Raw genomic sequence first — 16,577 nt, forward strand, 5'->3', positions numbered from 1 at the left:
ATTACACATAAAAATCAAAATGGATCAAAGGTCTAAACATAAGAGCTAACAACTATAAATCTCTTAGAAGTAAACAGGGGAAATCCTTCATAACACTTGAATTTGCAATTGTTTATTGAACAGGACACTAAACGCACAGGCAACAAAAGAAAAAATAAAATGAATTTCATCAAAATTAAAAACTTTTGTGCATCAAAGTATACTATCAACAGAGTGAAAAGGCAACGCATGAATGGGAGAAAATATTTGCAAGTCATATATCACATAAGAGATTAATATCTAGAATACATAAAGAACTCTTACAACTTGACAACAAAAGAAATAATCCAATTGTAAAAATAGGCAAAGGACTTCAATAAACATTTCTCCCAAGAACGTAGACAAATAGGCAATAAGAACAGGAAAAGATGCTCAATATCCCTAATTATTGGGGAAATGCAAATCAAAACCACAACCACTTCATACTCATTAGAATGATTATCATTTTTTTCAAAAAAAAAAAAAAAAAAAAAAGCACCAGGAAATAACAGTGTAGAAATTGAGCCCTTGGGCATTGCTGGTGAGAATGTAAACTGCTACAGCCACTGTGGAAAACGACGTGATGGTTCCTCAAAAAATTAAACAAAGAATTACTATAGGACCCAACAATTCTACTTCTGATTGTATACCCAAAAGACACCAGCAGTTTCTTGGTTTTTTTTTTTTTTTTTTTTTTTTTTTTTGTAGAGATAGGGTCTCGCTATCTCTATAGGTTATGTTGCCCAGGCTGGTCTCAAACTCCTGGCCTCAAGCAATCTTCCTGTCTAGGCCTCCCAAAATGCTGGGATTATAGGCGTGAGCCACCATGCCCAGGCTACACAAAGGAACTGAAAGCAAGTAGAACAGATACTTGTATAACACATGTTCACAGTAGCATTATTCACAATAGTCTCAAGGTAGAAGCAACAGATGACAGATGAATGAATGGATTTTGTTGTTGTTGTTGTCGTTGTTGTTGTTGTTGTTGAGATGGAGTGTTGTTCTGTCGCCCAGGCTGGAGTGGTGCAGCGGCTCAATCTCATATCACTGTAACCTCCACCTCCCAGGTTCAAGTGATTCTCCTGTCTCAGCCTCCTCAGTAGCTGGGACCACAGGCGTGCGCCACAATGCCTGGCTAATTTTTTTATTTTTAGTAGAGATGTGGTTTCACCATGTTGGCCAGCTGATCTCAAACTCCTGACCTCAGGTGATCCACCCGCCTTGGCCTCCCAAAGTGCTGTGATTACAGGCGTGGGCCACCGTGCCTGGCCAATGAATGGATTTTAAAATATGGTATATACATATAATGGAATATTATTCAGCCTTCAAAAGGAATGAAATTCTGACACATGCTACAACATGAATGAACCTTGAAGATATTACTTCATGTTTCATGTTAAGTGAAACATGTCAGACACAAAAGGACAAATATCGTATGATGCCTCTTATGTGAGGCTATTATTGTTTAATGGGTAGAGTTTGTTTGGGATGATAAAATTGTTCTAAATATGGATGATGGTAATAATTGCACAACAATGTGAATATATTTAATGCTACTGAACTAAACATCTAAAAATGGTAAATTTTATATATTTTGCCATAGTAAAAATACATATAAACTCTTGTGAAGCATAAGACATTCAAATTAAAAGCAAAATGACAGACGAGGGAAAATATCTGCAACCCAGAGAGTCAGCATTCATAAAAATATAAAAGCCCTTGCACAATCCAATGAGACAGCAGAAAATTGGTTAGTGTATCTAACATGCCATCAAAAAGGAAATTCTAATATCTAATAAACACTAACGAATGCTCAATCTCACGAGTGCTCAGGAAAATATAAATAAAAATGAGATAGTTTTAGTCTGTTATATTAGCAAAAATATAATGAAAATAAACAGTGTGGACGGAGTGAGGATATGGGTGCTTTCATATACCATATGTGGAAAAAGTACAAATGCAGTCAACTATTTTGGCAGAAAACATGGCTGTATTTATCAAAAGTAAGAATCATGTTCTCTTTGACTGAGTAATTCCACTTTCAGAAATCTGTTACAGAAGGCCGGGCGCGGTGGCTCATGCCTGTAATCCCAGCACTTTAGGAGGCTGAGGCGGGTAGATCAGGAGGTCAGGAGATCGAGACATCCTGGCTAACATGGTGAAACCCTGTCTCTATTTAAAATACAAAAAATTAGCTGGGCGTGGTGGCACATGCCTGTAGTACCAGCTACTCGGGAGGCTGAGGCAGGAGAATCACTTGAACCCAGGAGGCAGAGGTTGCAGTGAGCCGAGATTGTGCCACTGCACTCCAGCCTGGCAACAGAATGAGACCCCGTCTCAAAAAAAAAAAAAAAAAATTCTGTTACAGAAATATTCATACAAACATGCAAGAGTAGTATTCACAAGGAGAAGGAGATTGGTGGGCTCAAATGAAAATGTCTACAGAGACTGACACTCCGTGACCACACAATGAAATAAAAAAAGTTTTTGATCCTATGAATCCCACGAATTTTAGTTCCTCACTCTCAAATGAGTAGCTAGAGATCATCAGATATTTGAGGAAAACCCCCATATGAAGGAAACAGTAACCCCCAATAAGAAAAAGACAAATATGCAAGAGTATGTAGAACAATGCTTACCACCACAGTACCTTAACTGCAAAAACTGGAAAGTAAATATTCTTCAATAGGAATATGTATAAACCCATCATGATAATCATACAACAGACTACAATGCAAGCATTAAAGTAACAAGAGATGTTTATGTCCTATCTTGCAAACACGCCAAGATACAGTTTTAAAAAAGAAGATAACTGTAATAAAAAGTGATTGATCTTTTTTTCAAGGTATAATGTATGCACATGGAACTGTTAAAAGTTGTTCTGAAAAGTAGATGGAGAAGTGAGGAGGAGGGGACTATCACTTTTTTATACATATGCATCATTTGGTGTGGTTACATTATTTTTATAATTAAAGGTCTCTAAAATTTTTTAATGAAAGAATTTGCTACTCAAAAAGTAGAAAATAACAAGGGAAACAATGGGGACTGGTTCCATAGGACAGTCTTCTAGGCCCCTAGACAGATGCCTTGCCCTAAAATATTTCCCCATATAATTTTAAAGTGTTGACTTAACTTTTCTTACATTTTTCTGAAATTCCAGAAGCATTTTTTTAAACGTTAAAAACTTGAGGACTAAATGATGCAAAGTGTGGAGTCCTGATTAGTAAGCAACAAGGAAGGGTTCCCAGGCGGGGGAGAAAAATTTTTCCAAGAGACAACTAATCACAAACAACCTGCTGGCACAACATTCTGTTCCCAAATACCTCACCCGTACATGGCTCCTTTGTCATGACCCTACAAAACTTCCCTCCACGGCGGGGCGCGGTGGCTCACGCCTGTAATCCTAGCAGTTTGGGGGGCTGAGGCGGGCGGATCACTAGGTCAGGAGATCGAGACCATCCTGGCAAACATGGTGAAACCCCGTCTCTACTAAAAATACAAATATTAGCCGGGCGTGGTGGCAGGCACCTGTACTCCCAGCTACTCGGGAGGCTGAGGCAGGAGAATGGCATGAACCTGGGGGAGGGGGGGCGGAGCTTGCAGTGAGTGGACATCACGCCACTGCACTCCAGCCTGGGCGACAAAGCAAGACTCTGTCTCACAAAAACAAAACAAAAACAAAAACAAAACAAAAACTTCCCTCCAGCTCCTGCCCCTTAGTAGACAGCCCCTTCTCTGCTGTGCTGCCAGTATCATATCTTCATACTTTCTCTAATACATACTTCCTCTAAATATATCTACGTACTTTCTCTAAATCTGCCTGTCTTTACCTACAACTGTCTTGGTAAATCCTTTACTGTCCAAGACACTGGCCCCAGCCAGTGGCACCTGCAACATTTTGGTGGCCCTTCTGGGGAGTGCTTGGGGACTGCTTGGGGAGCTCTCTCTTACTGTCTGCATTTCCTCTCCTCCAACTCCAGTATCTTGATGGACAGTGCCCAAGCCTGGAGACAACTGAAGGTTCCTGGCCAGGGCCAGTAAAAAGATGTCTGACTCGCTACCCAATCGGGTAAGAATTCAAAGTTTGCTTTCCTTTTTAGTCTGCTGGCAGACAAAGTCTAGTATTCCTCCGGCAATGAACGACAGGTGGCCAGGGCCACTCCCTGGTGTAGCCTGAAGGCTAGGGCCTGAACAGATTTGGCTGCCTTACCCAGAAAGGATAGGAGAGAGCCTATCCTTTCTGGTCAAAAGTCCCCAAACCCTAAGTTCGGCATAACTGGCGGCAGAAGCTCGACCAGGGCTAACCTATACACATTTGGCGGAACTCAGATATCCTCTTTCTCACTCTCCCACATAAGGCAGCCAATCCTCCTGCTCTAGACATCTTAAGCCAGGTAATCCCAAACAGCACCAGGACAGTGAGTCTTCTCTCAACCCTTTCCCCTCCTACCTGGATTGAGCACCCAGCGCAATTTGTACCTAGACTAACCTGGGGTCTCTCACCTAGTGTTCATCCAGTGTAAGGCCCTAGTGCCAGGAGATCCTTGCCAGTAGGTGGAATGCCCCTTTGGAAAGTGCATCGAGAAGTCCCTCAGCAATGTGAGTGGATCCCTTATCCCTTGGTGGGATGCCCTGGGAGAAACTGCAGTTTGCATCCCCAGCAGACATTTTTTACAGTCCCATCATGGGACAAAGCCCCTCAGTTCCCTCACACTCACCCCTGTACTATATTTTAAAGCACTGGGATAAATTTAACCCTCAGACTCTCAAAAAGAAATGTCTAATTTTCTTTTAGCATGACTGCTATGCAAGAAATTCTCAAATTAACTTCCTCAGTCTTTTATAACTGAGAGTAGAATGAGGAGGACAGGGCTAAAGAGAAAGAAAAACACAGGAACACGAGTCAGGCTCAATTGCTGGCTGCTTTATAAGCCCCCAGCCTCCTCCAGGTTTCCCTAAGGACACTCCTCCAGGTAACTGCCACCGGTGCAGAAGGCCAGGCCACTAGAAGGCAAACTGCCCCAATGAGATACATGGGAAAGAACCCTGTACAGTTTGTCCCTCTGTCACATGCTCAGTCATTAAAAACAGAACTGCCTGAGGGCCAAAGGGCCCCCAGGACAATCCCAAACACTTATGGCCTTGAGCTGAGGGGTCTCTCTGCTCTACCTGGCTTCCAAATCAGACATTGGCATCAACAAAACAAAGCCAAGGGTAACTCTGTAGGATGCAAATGAAATTATAAATTTCCCTCTTGGGTTCAAGAGCTGCCTACTCTGTACTAATCTCCTTTCCTGAGCAACATTCCTCCAAATTCTGTTGGGTAATGGGGGCAAATGCACTCCCTCTCTCCATCCAAAAGAAAAAAATCACACCCCTTTATATTACTTGAGGGACCAATTACCATTCTCCCACCAGTCTTGGGTAATGTCTAAATATTCCACACCCCTTTGGGGCAAAAATATACTTTCCAAGATGGGTGTCTGCTTAATATTTACCCAATCTCTGAATTAATCTTTCCCTCTAATAGCCCTATTTCTCCCGGGAAAGCTACCTAAATCTTTAACCAATAACTTCAACCTAGATAGTCCTACCCCTGGGCTTAAAGATAGCCCACACTTACTCAGATAGACCCTAGCAGGAAACCTAACTGGGCAATCTCTTGAAAGGGGATAACTTCTACAGTATGTAGACAACTTCCCTATCTGCTCCCCTTCACAGGCTCACACAGCAATAGGTAATACAAACCATAACTCACTAACAGAAGAAAAATAATTTCTGCCTAATTAAAGGTTATAATGGTAAAGAGGTATTGTTGGTAAGGAAGGTTATAAAAAAGTATTTTATATGAGAAAGAATCTTGTATGGTAATTTCTTGTCTTAAAGTAAAATAACTGGTTGTTTAAAAATAAGGGATGTTCAGGACAAGTCAAAAAAAGTCCAAGCATATAATAGATGGTCTACGTAAGTCACAAGAAAATCGTGACAGGAAATTTATAAAAAGAATATTGTATGTAATTAAAGCATAATAGTCTCTCTAAAATTCGTTCCCTATGTTGCGTCTAATTAAATTCAAACACTTTTTCATCAAGTTTGACTTCCAGGTTACCCAAATGGGCTTCCAATAAGGACAAAAAGACACATTGCAAAAGGTTTTTTCCCTTTTTGATACCTGGCTTAAAAAACAAAACTTTCTCTTCTAGAATTCTACAGTTTCACCTACAAATGACACTGCAAACGGGATATCAGTCTCTCCCCAAAGATGCCTGCTACCTTTATGAATCTTCCCTGGATTCAGTTGAATGCTAGTTATGTCTTAACGTGCTCCCCTTCTCTGATAAGCCCTGCCTCCAACAAGATCCAATATCTGGCTGAGCACCGTGGCTCATGCCTATAATCCCAGCACTTTGGGAGGCTGAGGTAGGAGGATCACTTGAGGTCAGGAGTTTGAGACTAGCCTGGTCAACATGGTGAAACCCCATCTCTACTAATACAAAAAAGTAGCCAGGCATGGTGATGTGCACCTGTGGTCACAGCTACTTGGGAGGCTGAAGCATGAGAATTGCTTGAACCCTAGAGGTGGAGGTTGCAATGGGCCAAGATCATGCTACCAGATTTCAGCCTGGGCGATAAAGCGAGACTCATCTAAAAAAAAAAAAAGAAAGAAAGAAAGAAAAAAAGATCCAATGCAATATCCTAAGTCCCACAATCCAGGACAATGACCCATAGAGTCTCCTGACAGACCAACAGCCATCGGCAGGGCCAGTGCCATACCCACGGTTAGCAGGATGCGGTTGGGAGATGAGACCTCCACCCCCAATGTCAGAGACTTGTCATTGTTGTTCTGCTGGGGGGGAATGCGGAATCCTGATAGGTAAGCAACAATAAGGAAGGTGAGCACGTAGCCCCAGGAACATAACCTCATCCTGCACTTAGCCCCCTCCAGCCCCTTCCTCTTTACAGACAGCCCCTTCTCTGCTGTGCTGCACCTTGCACCCTTGCAACGTATCTTTGTATCTTCATACTTTCTCTAATAAACCTTCCTTTTTTTAAAAAAACCTACGACTGTTTTGGTAAATTATGTTACTACCTGCAACACCAGCCCCAGCCACTTGCACCCACAACAGAAAGGAATTCAAAGATAGGAGCCTAAAAGAAGTTTCTCTGAATATTTTAGTAAAGTACGAAACCAAACTAATCCATTCAAATATTCAAATATTTTATTCATCCATTCAAATATTTTAAATAAATTAATAAAACTGCTTCCCACTGATTAGGATTAGCATGGTACTTTGGACACGGGATGAAGATGGGGGTAGAGACTGGAAGCAAAGGAAAAAAGTGGGTAATTTTGGAGCATTTAAGGGCCAGTAAAATGAGGCTCTGGACCTCAAGGCCAGGATACTAGGATTATGAAAATGGGTAAGAAGGTAGAAGGGTATCAAGGACAAATTTCACCAACTTAAAAACTATCAGATCTGTATGTGAGTAAACTGTGACTTCCACACAAACCCGTAGTCTCTATCATACAAACTGTCCCAAAAGTACATGTTCAAGTAAGCCTGTGCATATATATTGTCAAAATGAAACATATTAATTTTTAAAATAAATATATACCAAAATATTTTTAAACATTAGCTTTTATTTAACCTTTTTGGGGTCATGGACTCCTCTGAGTATCTGACAAAAGTTGTGGACCATCTCCCAAGAAAATTCACATTCAAAATGAAGAATGCATGCAATTCAAAGAGACCCAAGACTCTGGATTAAGAATTCCCTTTATAGGCCAGGCACAATGGCTCACGCTTGTAATCCCAACACTTTGGGCAAATCACAAGGTCAAGAGTTTGAGACCAGCCTAACCAACATGGAGAAAGCCCGTCTCTAGTAAAAATACAAAATTAGCCAGGCATGGTGGCAGGCACCTGTAATCCCAGATACTTGGGAGGCTGAAGCAGGAGAATTGCTTGAATCCAGGAGGCAGAGGTTGCAGTGAGCCGAGATCATACCACTACACTCCAGCCTGGAGACAGAGCTAGACTCTGTCTCAAAAAAAAAAAAAAAAAAAAAAAAAAAGAATTCCCTTTATAGGCCAGGAGTTTCAGACCAGTCTGGATAACATTTCAGGACCCCATTTCTACTTTAAAAACTAAAGACAGAAAGAACACCCATTATATACCATGGTAAAGTCCTATCCACAATGAGCTATATTGCTTTTAAACTGGTTGAACTCTAACTGCCTGAACAGTTCCAAGTCATTAGCTACACATGTTGACCTAAAAGAAGAAGCTGAGGCAAAATTAACAGAGGGAATTTGTTTGGGCCAAAGTTGAGGACTGCAGCCCAGGACATATTTCCAAGCTGCCTTGGGGAGTACTCTGTCTGCCTCTGTTACAAACAGGTTTTTAAAGGAAACAAGGAGTGGGCTGATACAAAGTTGTTTGACAGGAATTCTCATTGGTTTACAGAGATAATATTGATTAGTGATTGCCTATACACTGTTAAACTACAGGGTATGAATTATAATATCCATCATATGGCATTGTATGGCTACTTGGCATCAATTAACAACCCACGTAGCAAGTGGCTTCAAGGTAATTATTCAGCTCAGGAGAAGTGAGACTGCTGTCACATTTTAAATGACTCTCTGTGATGGATAATTTAAAGAAGCTCCCATTCTTCAGACAAAAAGTTTTTTTTCCTTTCCTGGAGGGAGGCACAGAAAGAATGACAGCTGAGATAAAATGACTGTGGAGTAAAGGGAAAAGGGTTTAACAATCTGGAGGTGAGGGAGGGCAGGGGGAGAACGTTGTTTTAATAAACAGGAAGTGAGGGGGATAATTCGTACTGCACAGTAGGCTCTCCACAAATAAATGAATGAAAAAATGAATAAAACAAAAGAACAAAAAGAAGTAGTTGAGAGGATGAACAGTCTTTTATGACATGGCCCCAGAAGTACAAAGAAAAAATTAATATTTTATTTGCTACCCTGTAAACGTATCTTAAACATATCCGTTCTATAGAAAAATGCAACTGAAATTCTCAACAACCATTTTTACAAAGTTTTAGAAAATGACTCATCCATAAAACTTGCCAATTTATATAAAATTAATTAGATGGAAAAATCAAATTTACTAAATCAAAAACCTAAAGGGAAAAATTACTAAATAAAGAAAAAAAGTACAGAAAATGGTTAATTATAAAACTAAATGCAGAAAAATTCAACCACAGTTATTTTAAAACGTACCAGACCAACCAGAAGACTTTCCATCTTCTGTATAATGCTTTTAAAAATGCCACCATCACCATATTTTAACAAAATTCCCAGGTAAGTAAATGTGGTGTGTTTACACTGCATATCTTATACAAAGTGAACATGCCGAGTTCAAGGGGTTACTCGTGTATTCTGGGGAGTCAATCAACAAACATGTACTAAGCATACACCAGGCAATGTGTCATGTATGTAATAAATGAACTATCAAATTAACTGTTATTACTAATGATACCAAATTACACCCTCTGTATGCCAGACCATAAAAAAGGTTAAGAGTCACCGCAATAGAGATGTAACTGCCAAAATCCCCTATAAATGATTACGGCTTTGTTAATTTTTTGTGAAAAATCTTTTTTTGTTGCATTTGTTATAACAAAATGTGATCCCTACCCAGTCAAGTGGTAAAATTTAAGTTAGGGTGTCATGTAATGAAAATGAGTATTAATTTATGAAAAGCTCTCACAGGAGACTGATGTTTTGTTGTTTAGAATCACAGTGAAATTTCATTACATCACTGTCTAAAATAAGTATGGACTTTTTTTTTTTTTTTTTTTTTTGAGATGGAGTCTCACTCTATCACCCAGGCAGGAGTACAGTGGCGCAATCTCAGCTCACTGCAACCTCTGCCTCCCCGGTTCAAACGACTCTCTGCCTCAGTCTCCCAAGTAGCTGGGATTACAGGTGTCTGCCACCATACCCAGCTAATTTTTTTATTTTTAGCAGAGACAGGGTTTCATCACGTTGGCCAGGCTGGTCTTGAACTCCTGACCTCAGGTGATCTGCCCGCCTCAGCCTCCCAAAGTGATGGGATTACAGCCGTGAGCCACAGCGCCCAGCCTCTTTTTTTTTTTTAAGAGAGATTTTTATAGTCTACTTCCTTTAGTGGCATGTATCTTAAACCAAATTTAAGTTCAAAGTAAAATTCATAATGTATTTTGAAAATTTCACTTATCACACTGAGAGAATAATTTATCACACATTTAGTTATCGTGCTATAACTAAATGGTAAATCATTAAAAATATACAAAAGAATTAGGAAATAATAGAACTAAAAATGTGTACAGAAATATTTTATTCTTATCTATCTCAGAATTAAACTTGAGCTTTCTCAGCCAGAATCTATTACATAAAGCTTTCCCCCAGCTAGGTGCTATGCTTTTAGCTGCCAGGTGCTCTAAGAAACAATGAATCATTTTTATTGCAATAGATTGTTAAATAATTCTATGTTTATATTCTACTCTACTTAAGCAAATATCATTTTACTGACTCTAGTAAATACTTGTAAGAGGCCAGGCTCAGTGGATCACACCTGTAATCCTAGCATTTTGGGAGGCTGAGGCAGGAGAATCACTTGAGTCCAGGAATTCAAGAGTAGCCTGGGCAATATGGTGAGACATTGTTTCTACAGAAAAAAAAAAATTCAACCAATTACTGGGCATGGTGGCATGTACCTGTAGTCCCAGCTACTCAGGAGCCTGAGGTAGAAGGATAACCTGAGTCCAGGAGGCTGAGGCTCCATCCAGTGAGCCAAGATTGTACCACCACACTCTAGCCTGGGTAACAGCAAGACCCTCTCTCAAAAATAATAACAGCAATTAAGACAGAAAGACAAAAATAAATAATGACTAACAGTAACTGAGACAGCACAATGCCACAAAGCAAATGAGCAACAGAATTCGGATTCCAACACAAGCTGTACAACTTTAGAGTGCATATTCTTCATCACCTATGTATGCTATTCTGCCTCTTAAAGATATCTCCTATTTTTATATTACAATAATAAAAATGTTGACAACAATAACAGCAAAAAACTCCCGAAACTTCCAATTCGAATGAATCGGAGATATAACAAAACACCAACTTTTTTTCTTCTACATAATATCCAAAGAAGCTATAGACACTATGGTTACAATTTAAAGGAAAAATAAAAATGAAGAGGGAAAAAAAACAAACTACAAACCTTATCTTACATGTCCCATTACAACAAGGTTGTGAGCAGCTCAATGTTGCTTTTGTTTTTATTTACTTCATTTCAGAAACACTGCATTCTCATCAGTGACTGATCCTCAACCTTCTATAGTTTCAAAAAACTTCAGCTTTGAGAAAACATACACTCCCCCATATTAATACTCCATAAAACACCGAAATGTTTGGAGATAATGCAAATAAAGGAATCTAAACTGTTTATATAAAGTTTATATAAGTCCCAAATTTGACTTATTGTCATAACTTAGTTTGGAAAGTTTCTAATTGAGAAAATGTATAATTCAAATTCATCTTAAATTTGCCATATGAACTTTAAAGTACTGAAATGCCATTCCAATCTACTGAGTGGGTATGAAAAATGTGAACTCATTTCAACATTACTGTAGTCATTATTCTTCTATTAATACTCTAAAGTTAATTCTTCTTCCATGAATTTTTCAGGGACATACGAGTCAGTCACTGACTAAACAGTTCTATTACTGGATTATGACATACCTAAACTTAACATTTCATTAAAAGTACTTAAAATTTTTGCTAAATAGAATCATAAAATTACAAAGCTAAAAGGAACTTAAAAGGTCATTTCTTTATTTCCCTTGCCTTCAAGAAGGATCATACTCATACCACCAAGATTTTTATCTATTTTATAAAGCCCCAGACAACAGAATCCCAAAATCTGCCTTAGAAACCTATTTTAATACTCATTCGAAGTAATTTTACTCACGCTTAAATTGCTGAAACCAAAAAGGACACAGTAAAGTAGAACCAACATGGGTTTTGAAGGCAACACCTAACTTTAATCCCGTTTACACCAAAACTACTGGCAAAATGACACTGGGCAAATTACAGTACCACTCAAAGCCTTATTTCTTGTCCATAAAATGGGGTTATAACTAACTGTTGAAATCTGTTTAAGGATTAAATTAACAGACACAGTCCCAACTATAGTGCATGATACCAATACCATACCTGGTGCTCAATAATTGCCATTTCCTTCCCTTTTAAAATCATTTCCCAGCACTTTGGGTTCTGGTAATGGTGAAGCAACTTGGTCAGATACACTTTCCTATAAAATCAGGACAAAAACACCATTTTTCAATGCTCTGGAGAGAGACCAAATGCAGACAGAAGCTGAGAAGAGTTTACCCATGAAAAAAAGAAAGTGTATCTGACAACAGGCACTTGTTTATACCTTTTTGTCTAACAGCAATTCTCAAACTTTCTGGACTCAGGACCCCCTTACACTCTTAAAAATTACTGGCCAGGTGCAGTGGCTCACGCCTGTAATCCCAGCACGTTGGGAGGCTGAGGCAGGCAGATCACAAGGTCAAAAGATTGAGACCATTCTGGCCAACATGGTGAAACCTCGTCTCTACTAAAAATACAAAAAAAAAAAAATTAGCTGGGCATGGTGGCATGCACCTATAGTCCCAGCTACTCAGGATACCAAGGCAAGAGAATCACTTGAACCAGGGAGGCAAAGGTTGCCGTGAGCCGAGATTGCACCACTGCACTCCAGCCTAGTGACAGAGTGAGACTCCCTCTCAAAAAAAAAAAAAAAAAAAAAAAAAAGAAAAATAAATTTCTGAAGATCCTGCATTAGAAATTTTAAGAGATCCTTTCATAGTTCGAAAGCAGGACATTTAAGTTTTCATGCACACATGAGATGTGCCTTCCTCAAACATTGTCACAACATCGGTACATTACCATCTGACATGAAAATACAAAAAAACTGAAAGGAAAAAAATTGCAATTTATTAATTCATTACAAACAATGAACTTTTTATATCTTAACATATAAGTTGTAACGACATTTTCTGGAACAAACAAAAATATTAATGAGAAGAGTAGCCCTGTTCTACCTTTTTGCAAATCTGTTTAATGTATAGTTTTTAAAAAGTTAACTGTACTCTCATATCTGCTTCTGCAATGAATCACTGCAATCCATTGTTCTAGTTGAAGTACATGAAGAAAATTTGGCCTCAAGTACACACGTACCTAACTGGAAAAGGCAGGGACCCTGATCACCCCTTGCAAAGCTCTCAGAGACAACGGTCCTCAGATCACACACTGAGAATTGCTGATCTACGGGGGCTCTAATCTGTGTACCACTTGGGAAGCAGCAAGATACAGCTCTACCGAATTTAGGTGACACCAGACAATGTTTGAGGTTGACAGGGCAGTTCTAACATTGAGGTGTAAATTCTGGAAAGGAAGAAGCCAACAGGGGCTAAGTCACCAAAATTTATGTATAAACTGTCCCAAACCTTGGCTATCTGCTAAACTATGCATGTGCAGAGGAGATTCTAGGGTACAATGACAAAGAAAGAGCTAGAAAGAAAAGATTTCAGCTGCTGCCATCACTGAAAAGAGAATGCAGTTTTAATCTAGCCAAGCAAAACACTCACTAGAACCAAAAAAAAAAAACTCTTCAGAGGAACACAACATAAATGTTAGAAAGTTTATGAATGAAAATTTATGCTTACATTATAAATAAAATGTAGACTACATTTCGTCTCTACACTTCATAATGTAAGCATGAAACTTTAAAATTACTGGATAAACATACCAAAATAAAAACACCTCAGAAAAAAAACCAAAAAAACAAAAAAACAGCAAAATGTGACCTATATTCAAAAAAAACACAAAAAAACAAAAACAAAAACAAAAAACAGTCAACAGAAACCAACCCCAAAAAGACCTAGTCATGCAACTTGCATTAGACTAGCTATAATAAATACACTCAAGGACTACAGAAACTATTTTCAAAACAAACTTAGAGATGAGGAATCTCAGAGAATTGAAAATTACTCATAAGAATCAAATGAAAATTCTAGACCTAAAAAGTATAACTGAATTGAAAAATACAGCAGGTAGGCTTAACAGCAAGTCGGAATCAACAGAAGAAAGAATAAATGAACTCGAAATCAAGATAAACTATCCAACCTAAAGAACAGAGAGAGGCCGGGCGCGGTGGCTCAAGCCTGTAATCCCAGCACTTTGGGAGGCCGAGACGGGCGGATCACAAGGTCAGGAGATCGAGACCATCCTGGCTGACACGGTGAAACCCCGTCTCTACTAAAAAATACAAAAAACTAGCCGGGCGAGGTGGCGGGCGCCTGTAATCCCAGCTACTGGGGAGGCTGAGGCAGGAGAATGGCGTGAACCCGGGAGGCGGAGCTTGCAGTGAGCTGAGATCCGGCCACTGCACTCCAGCCTGGGCGGCAGAGCGAGACTCCGTCTCAAAAAAAAAAAAAAAAAAAAAAAAAAAGAACAGAGAGAAAAAAGACTGACAGCAGAACCTCAGAGACCTACCTGGGGGTCGGGATCAACAAGTCAAATGTTAAGTATAGCTTAAGTCACAGAAAAAGAGTAGAGAATGGGGCAAAAAAAAAATTGAAGATATAATGACCTAACACGCCCCCAATGTGGTGAAAAACAAAAATTTATCCAATATCAATATAAACCCTATGCAGCAAAAATACAAAGAAAACATATCTGTGCACATCACAGTCAGATGGCTTAAGTAAAATTTTTTTAAAGAAAAGAATCTCAAAAGCAGCCAGAGAAAAAGTCAAACAAAAATATGAATATATCTACCTTCTCCTTAGAAACTACAGAGAACAGAAGACAATGGAACTACATCTTTATAGAAGTGGAAAAAATAACCATCAAGCCAGCACTCTTAAGCAAAACTATCCTTCAAAAATATGGCAAAATCTTTCAGGAAAACAAAAACAAAATTTGTAGCCAGCCAAAAGTACGGCAGTTCCCCAGAAAGTTAAAAATAGAATCATCAAATAATTCAGCAATTCCACTTCTGGGTATAAACATAAAAGCACTGAAAGCAGGAACCTGACAGATATTTGTACATTCATGTTCATAGCAGCATTATTTAGAATGGCTAAAAGGTAGAAGCAATCCAAGCAACAAGGAGTTCTTGTTTAATGGGTAGTTTCTGTTTGTGCTGATGAAATAAGTTCTGGATGTGGATGGTGGCAATGATTGCACAATAATGTGAAAGTACTAAATGCCACTAAATTTTACACTTAAAAATGGTTAAAATGGTAAATCTTATATTTTACAACAAAAAAATTGTTTTAAATCAACATAATTTACCATATTCAGAAAATAAAAAAGAAAAACCATATGATTATCTCAATAGATGCTAAATAAGATTTTACTAACTTGAATACTCATTTACAACAAAAACAAAATACTTTCAGCAAATTAAGAAAATAATTTACTCAGTCTTCTGGACACCTATTAAAAAACCTACAGTTAACCTAAGTTTTGAAGCACTGAACATTTCCCCCACCTCAAATTTAACGAGGGCAAGGATGTCTACTTGCAGCAGTTCTACTCAACATGTTACTGAAGGTTTGGGATAGTACAATAATAGTAATAAAGGTATAAAAATTGGAAAGTAAAACTGTACCCTATTTGTGTGCAACATAACTATTACTGTAGAAAAATGCAGAAGAATTAAATGATTATGATTTAAAATAGGTGTGTTTAGCCAGGTATTATGACACAAAGTTAACATACAAAATTTTACTGTGTATCTAAGTACTAGCAACGAACAACTGGAAAACAAAACTAAAAAACAATTCCATTTATTTTTGCATCATACAACATAAAATGCTGAGTAATAAAGTTAACAAAGGATATACAAGACCTCTACCAAAACTGCAAAATGTTGCTGAGAAAAATTAAAGATGACCTAAATAAATGGAGAGATGTGCCATGTTCATGATTGGACGTTTCAAGACTGTTAAAATGTCTCCAAAGTGATCTACAAATTCAACACAATCCCAATTACAGTCTCAGTATAATCATACTCCTTTTTATAATAATAAGCAAGCCTATTCTAAAATTCATAATTGAAACACAAAAGATCTAAAATCTTGGGAAAACAACAAAGATGGAGAATTTACATTAACATCAGGATTTACTAAAAAGCCATTCAATGGTTCTCAGCTGGGGCCAATTTTGTCCCTCAGCAGGCATTTGGCAATATCTGGATACGATTTTGGTTGTCACAACTGGAAAAACGTTACTGGCATCTAGCAGGTAGATATCAAAGATACTATTAAATATCTGACAATGCATAAGACAGCCTCACAACAATGGGGCCTAAAATGTCAATACTGCCAAGGTTGGGAAATCCAAAACTACAGTAATCAAGACAATATAGGCCGGGCGCAGTGCCTCATGCCTACAATCCCAGCACTCTGGGAAGCCGAGGCGGGTGGATCACCTGAGGTCAAGAGTTCAAGACCAGCCTGGCCAACATGGT

The 16,577-nt window shown here is 38.6% G+C and overlaps 1 protein-coding gene and 1 non-coding gene across 5 annotated transcripts in view; one reads left to right on the plus strand and one right to left on the minus strand.

Annotated features, from left to right (window-relative positions):
- The window catches only part of RAB3GAP1 (RAB3 GTPase activating protein catalytic subunit 1), a 1,043,110-nt gene that overhangs the window by 83,956 nt on the left and 942,577 nt on the right, over positions 1–16,577 (minus strand). The gene's annotated exons all lie outside the window — the stretch shown is intronic.
- LOC126933319 (small nucleolar RNA U13) lies at positions 12,894–12,994 on the plus strand. The gene has a single exon (XR_007718554.1). It is a non-coding gene; the product is annotated as a small nucleolar RNA U13 (small nucleolar RNA).

This window comes from Macaca thibetana, chromosome 12 (genome assembly GCF_024542745.1).
Source record: "Macaca thibetana thibetana isolate TM-01 chromosome 12, ASM2454274v1, whole genome shotgun sequence".
Classification (NCBI taxonomy): domain Eukaryota; kingdom Metazoa; phylum Chordata; class Mammalia; order Primates; family Cercopithecidae; genus Macaca; species Macaca thibetana.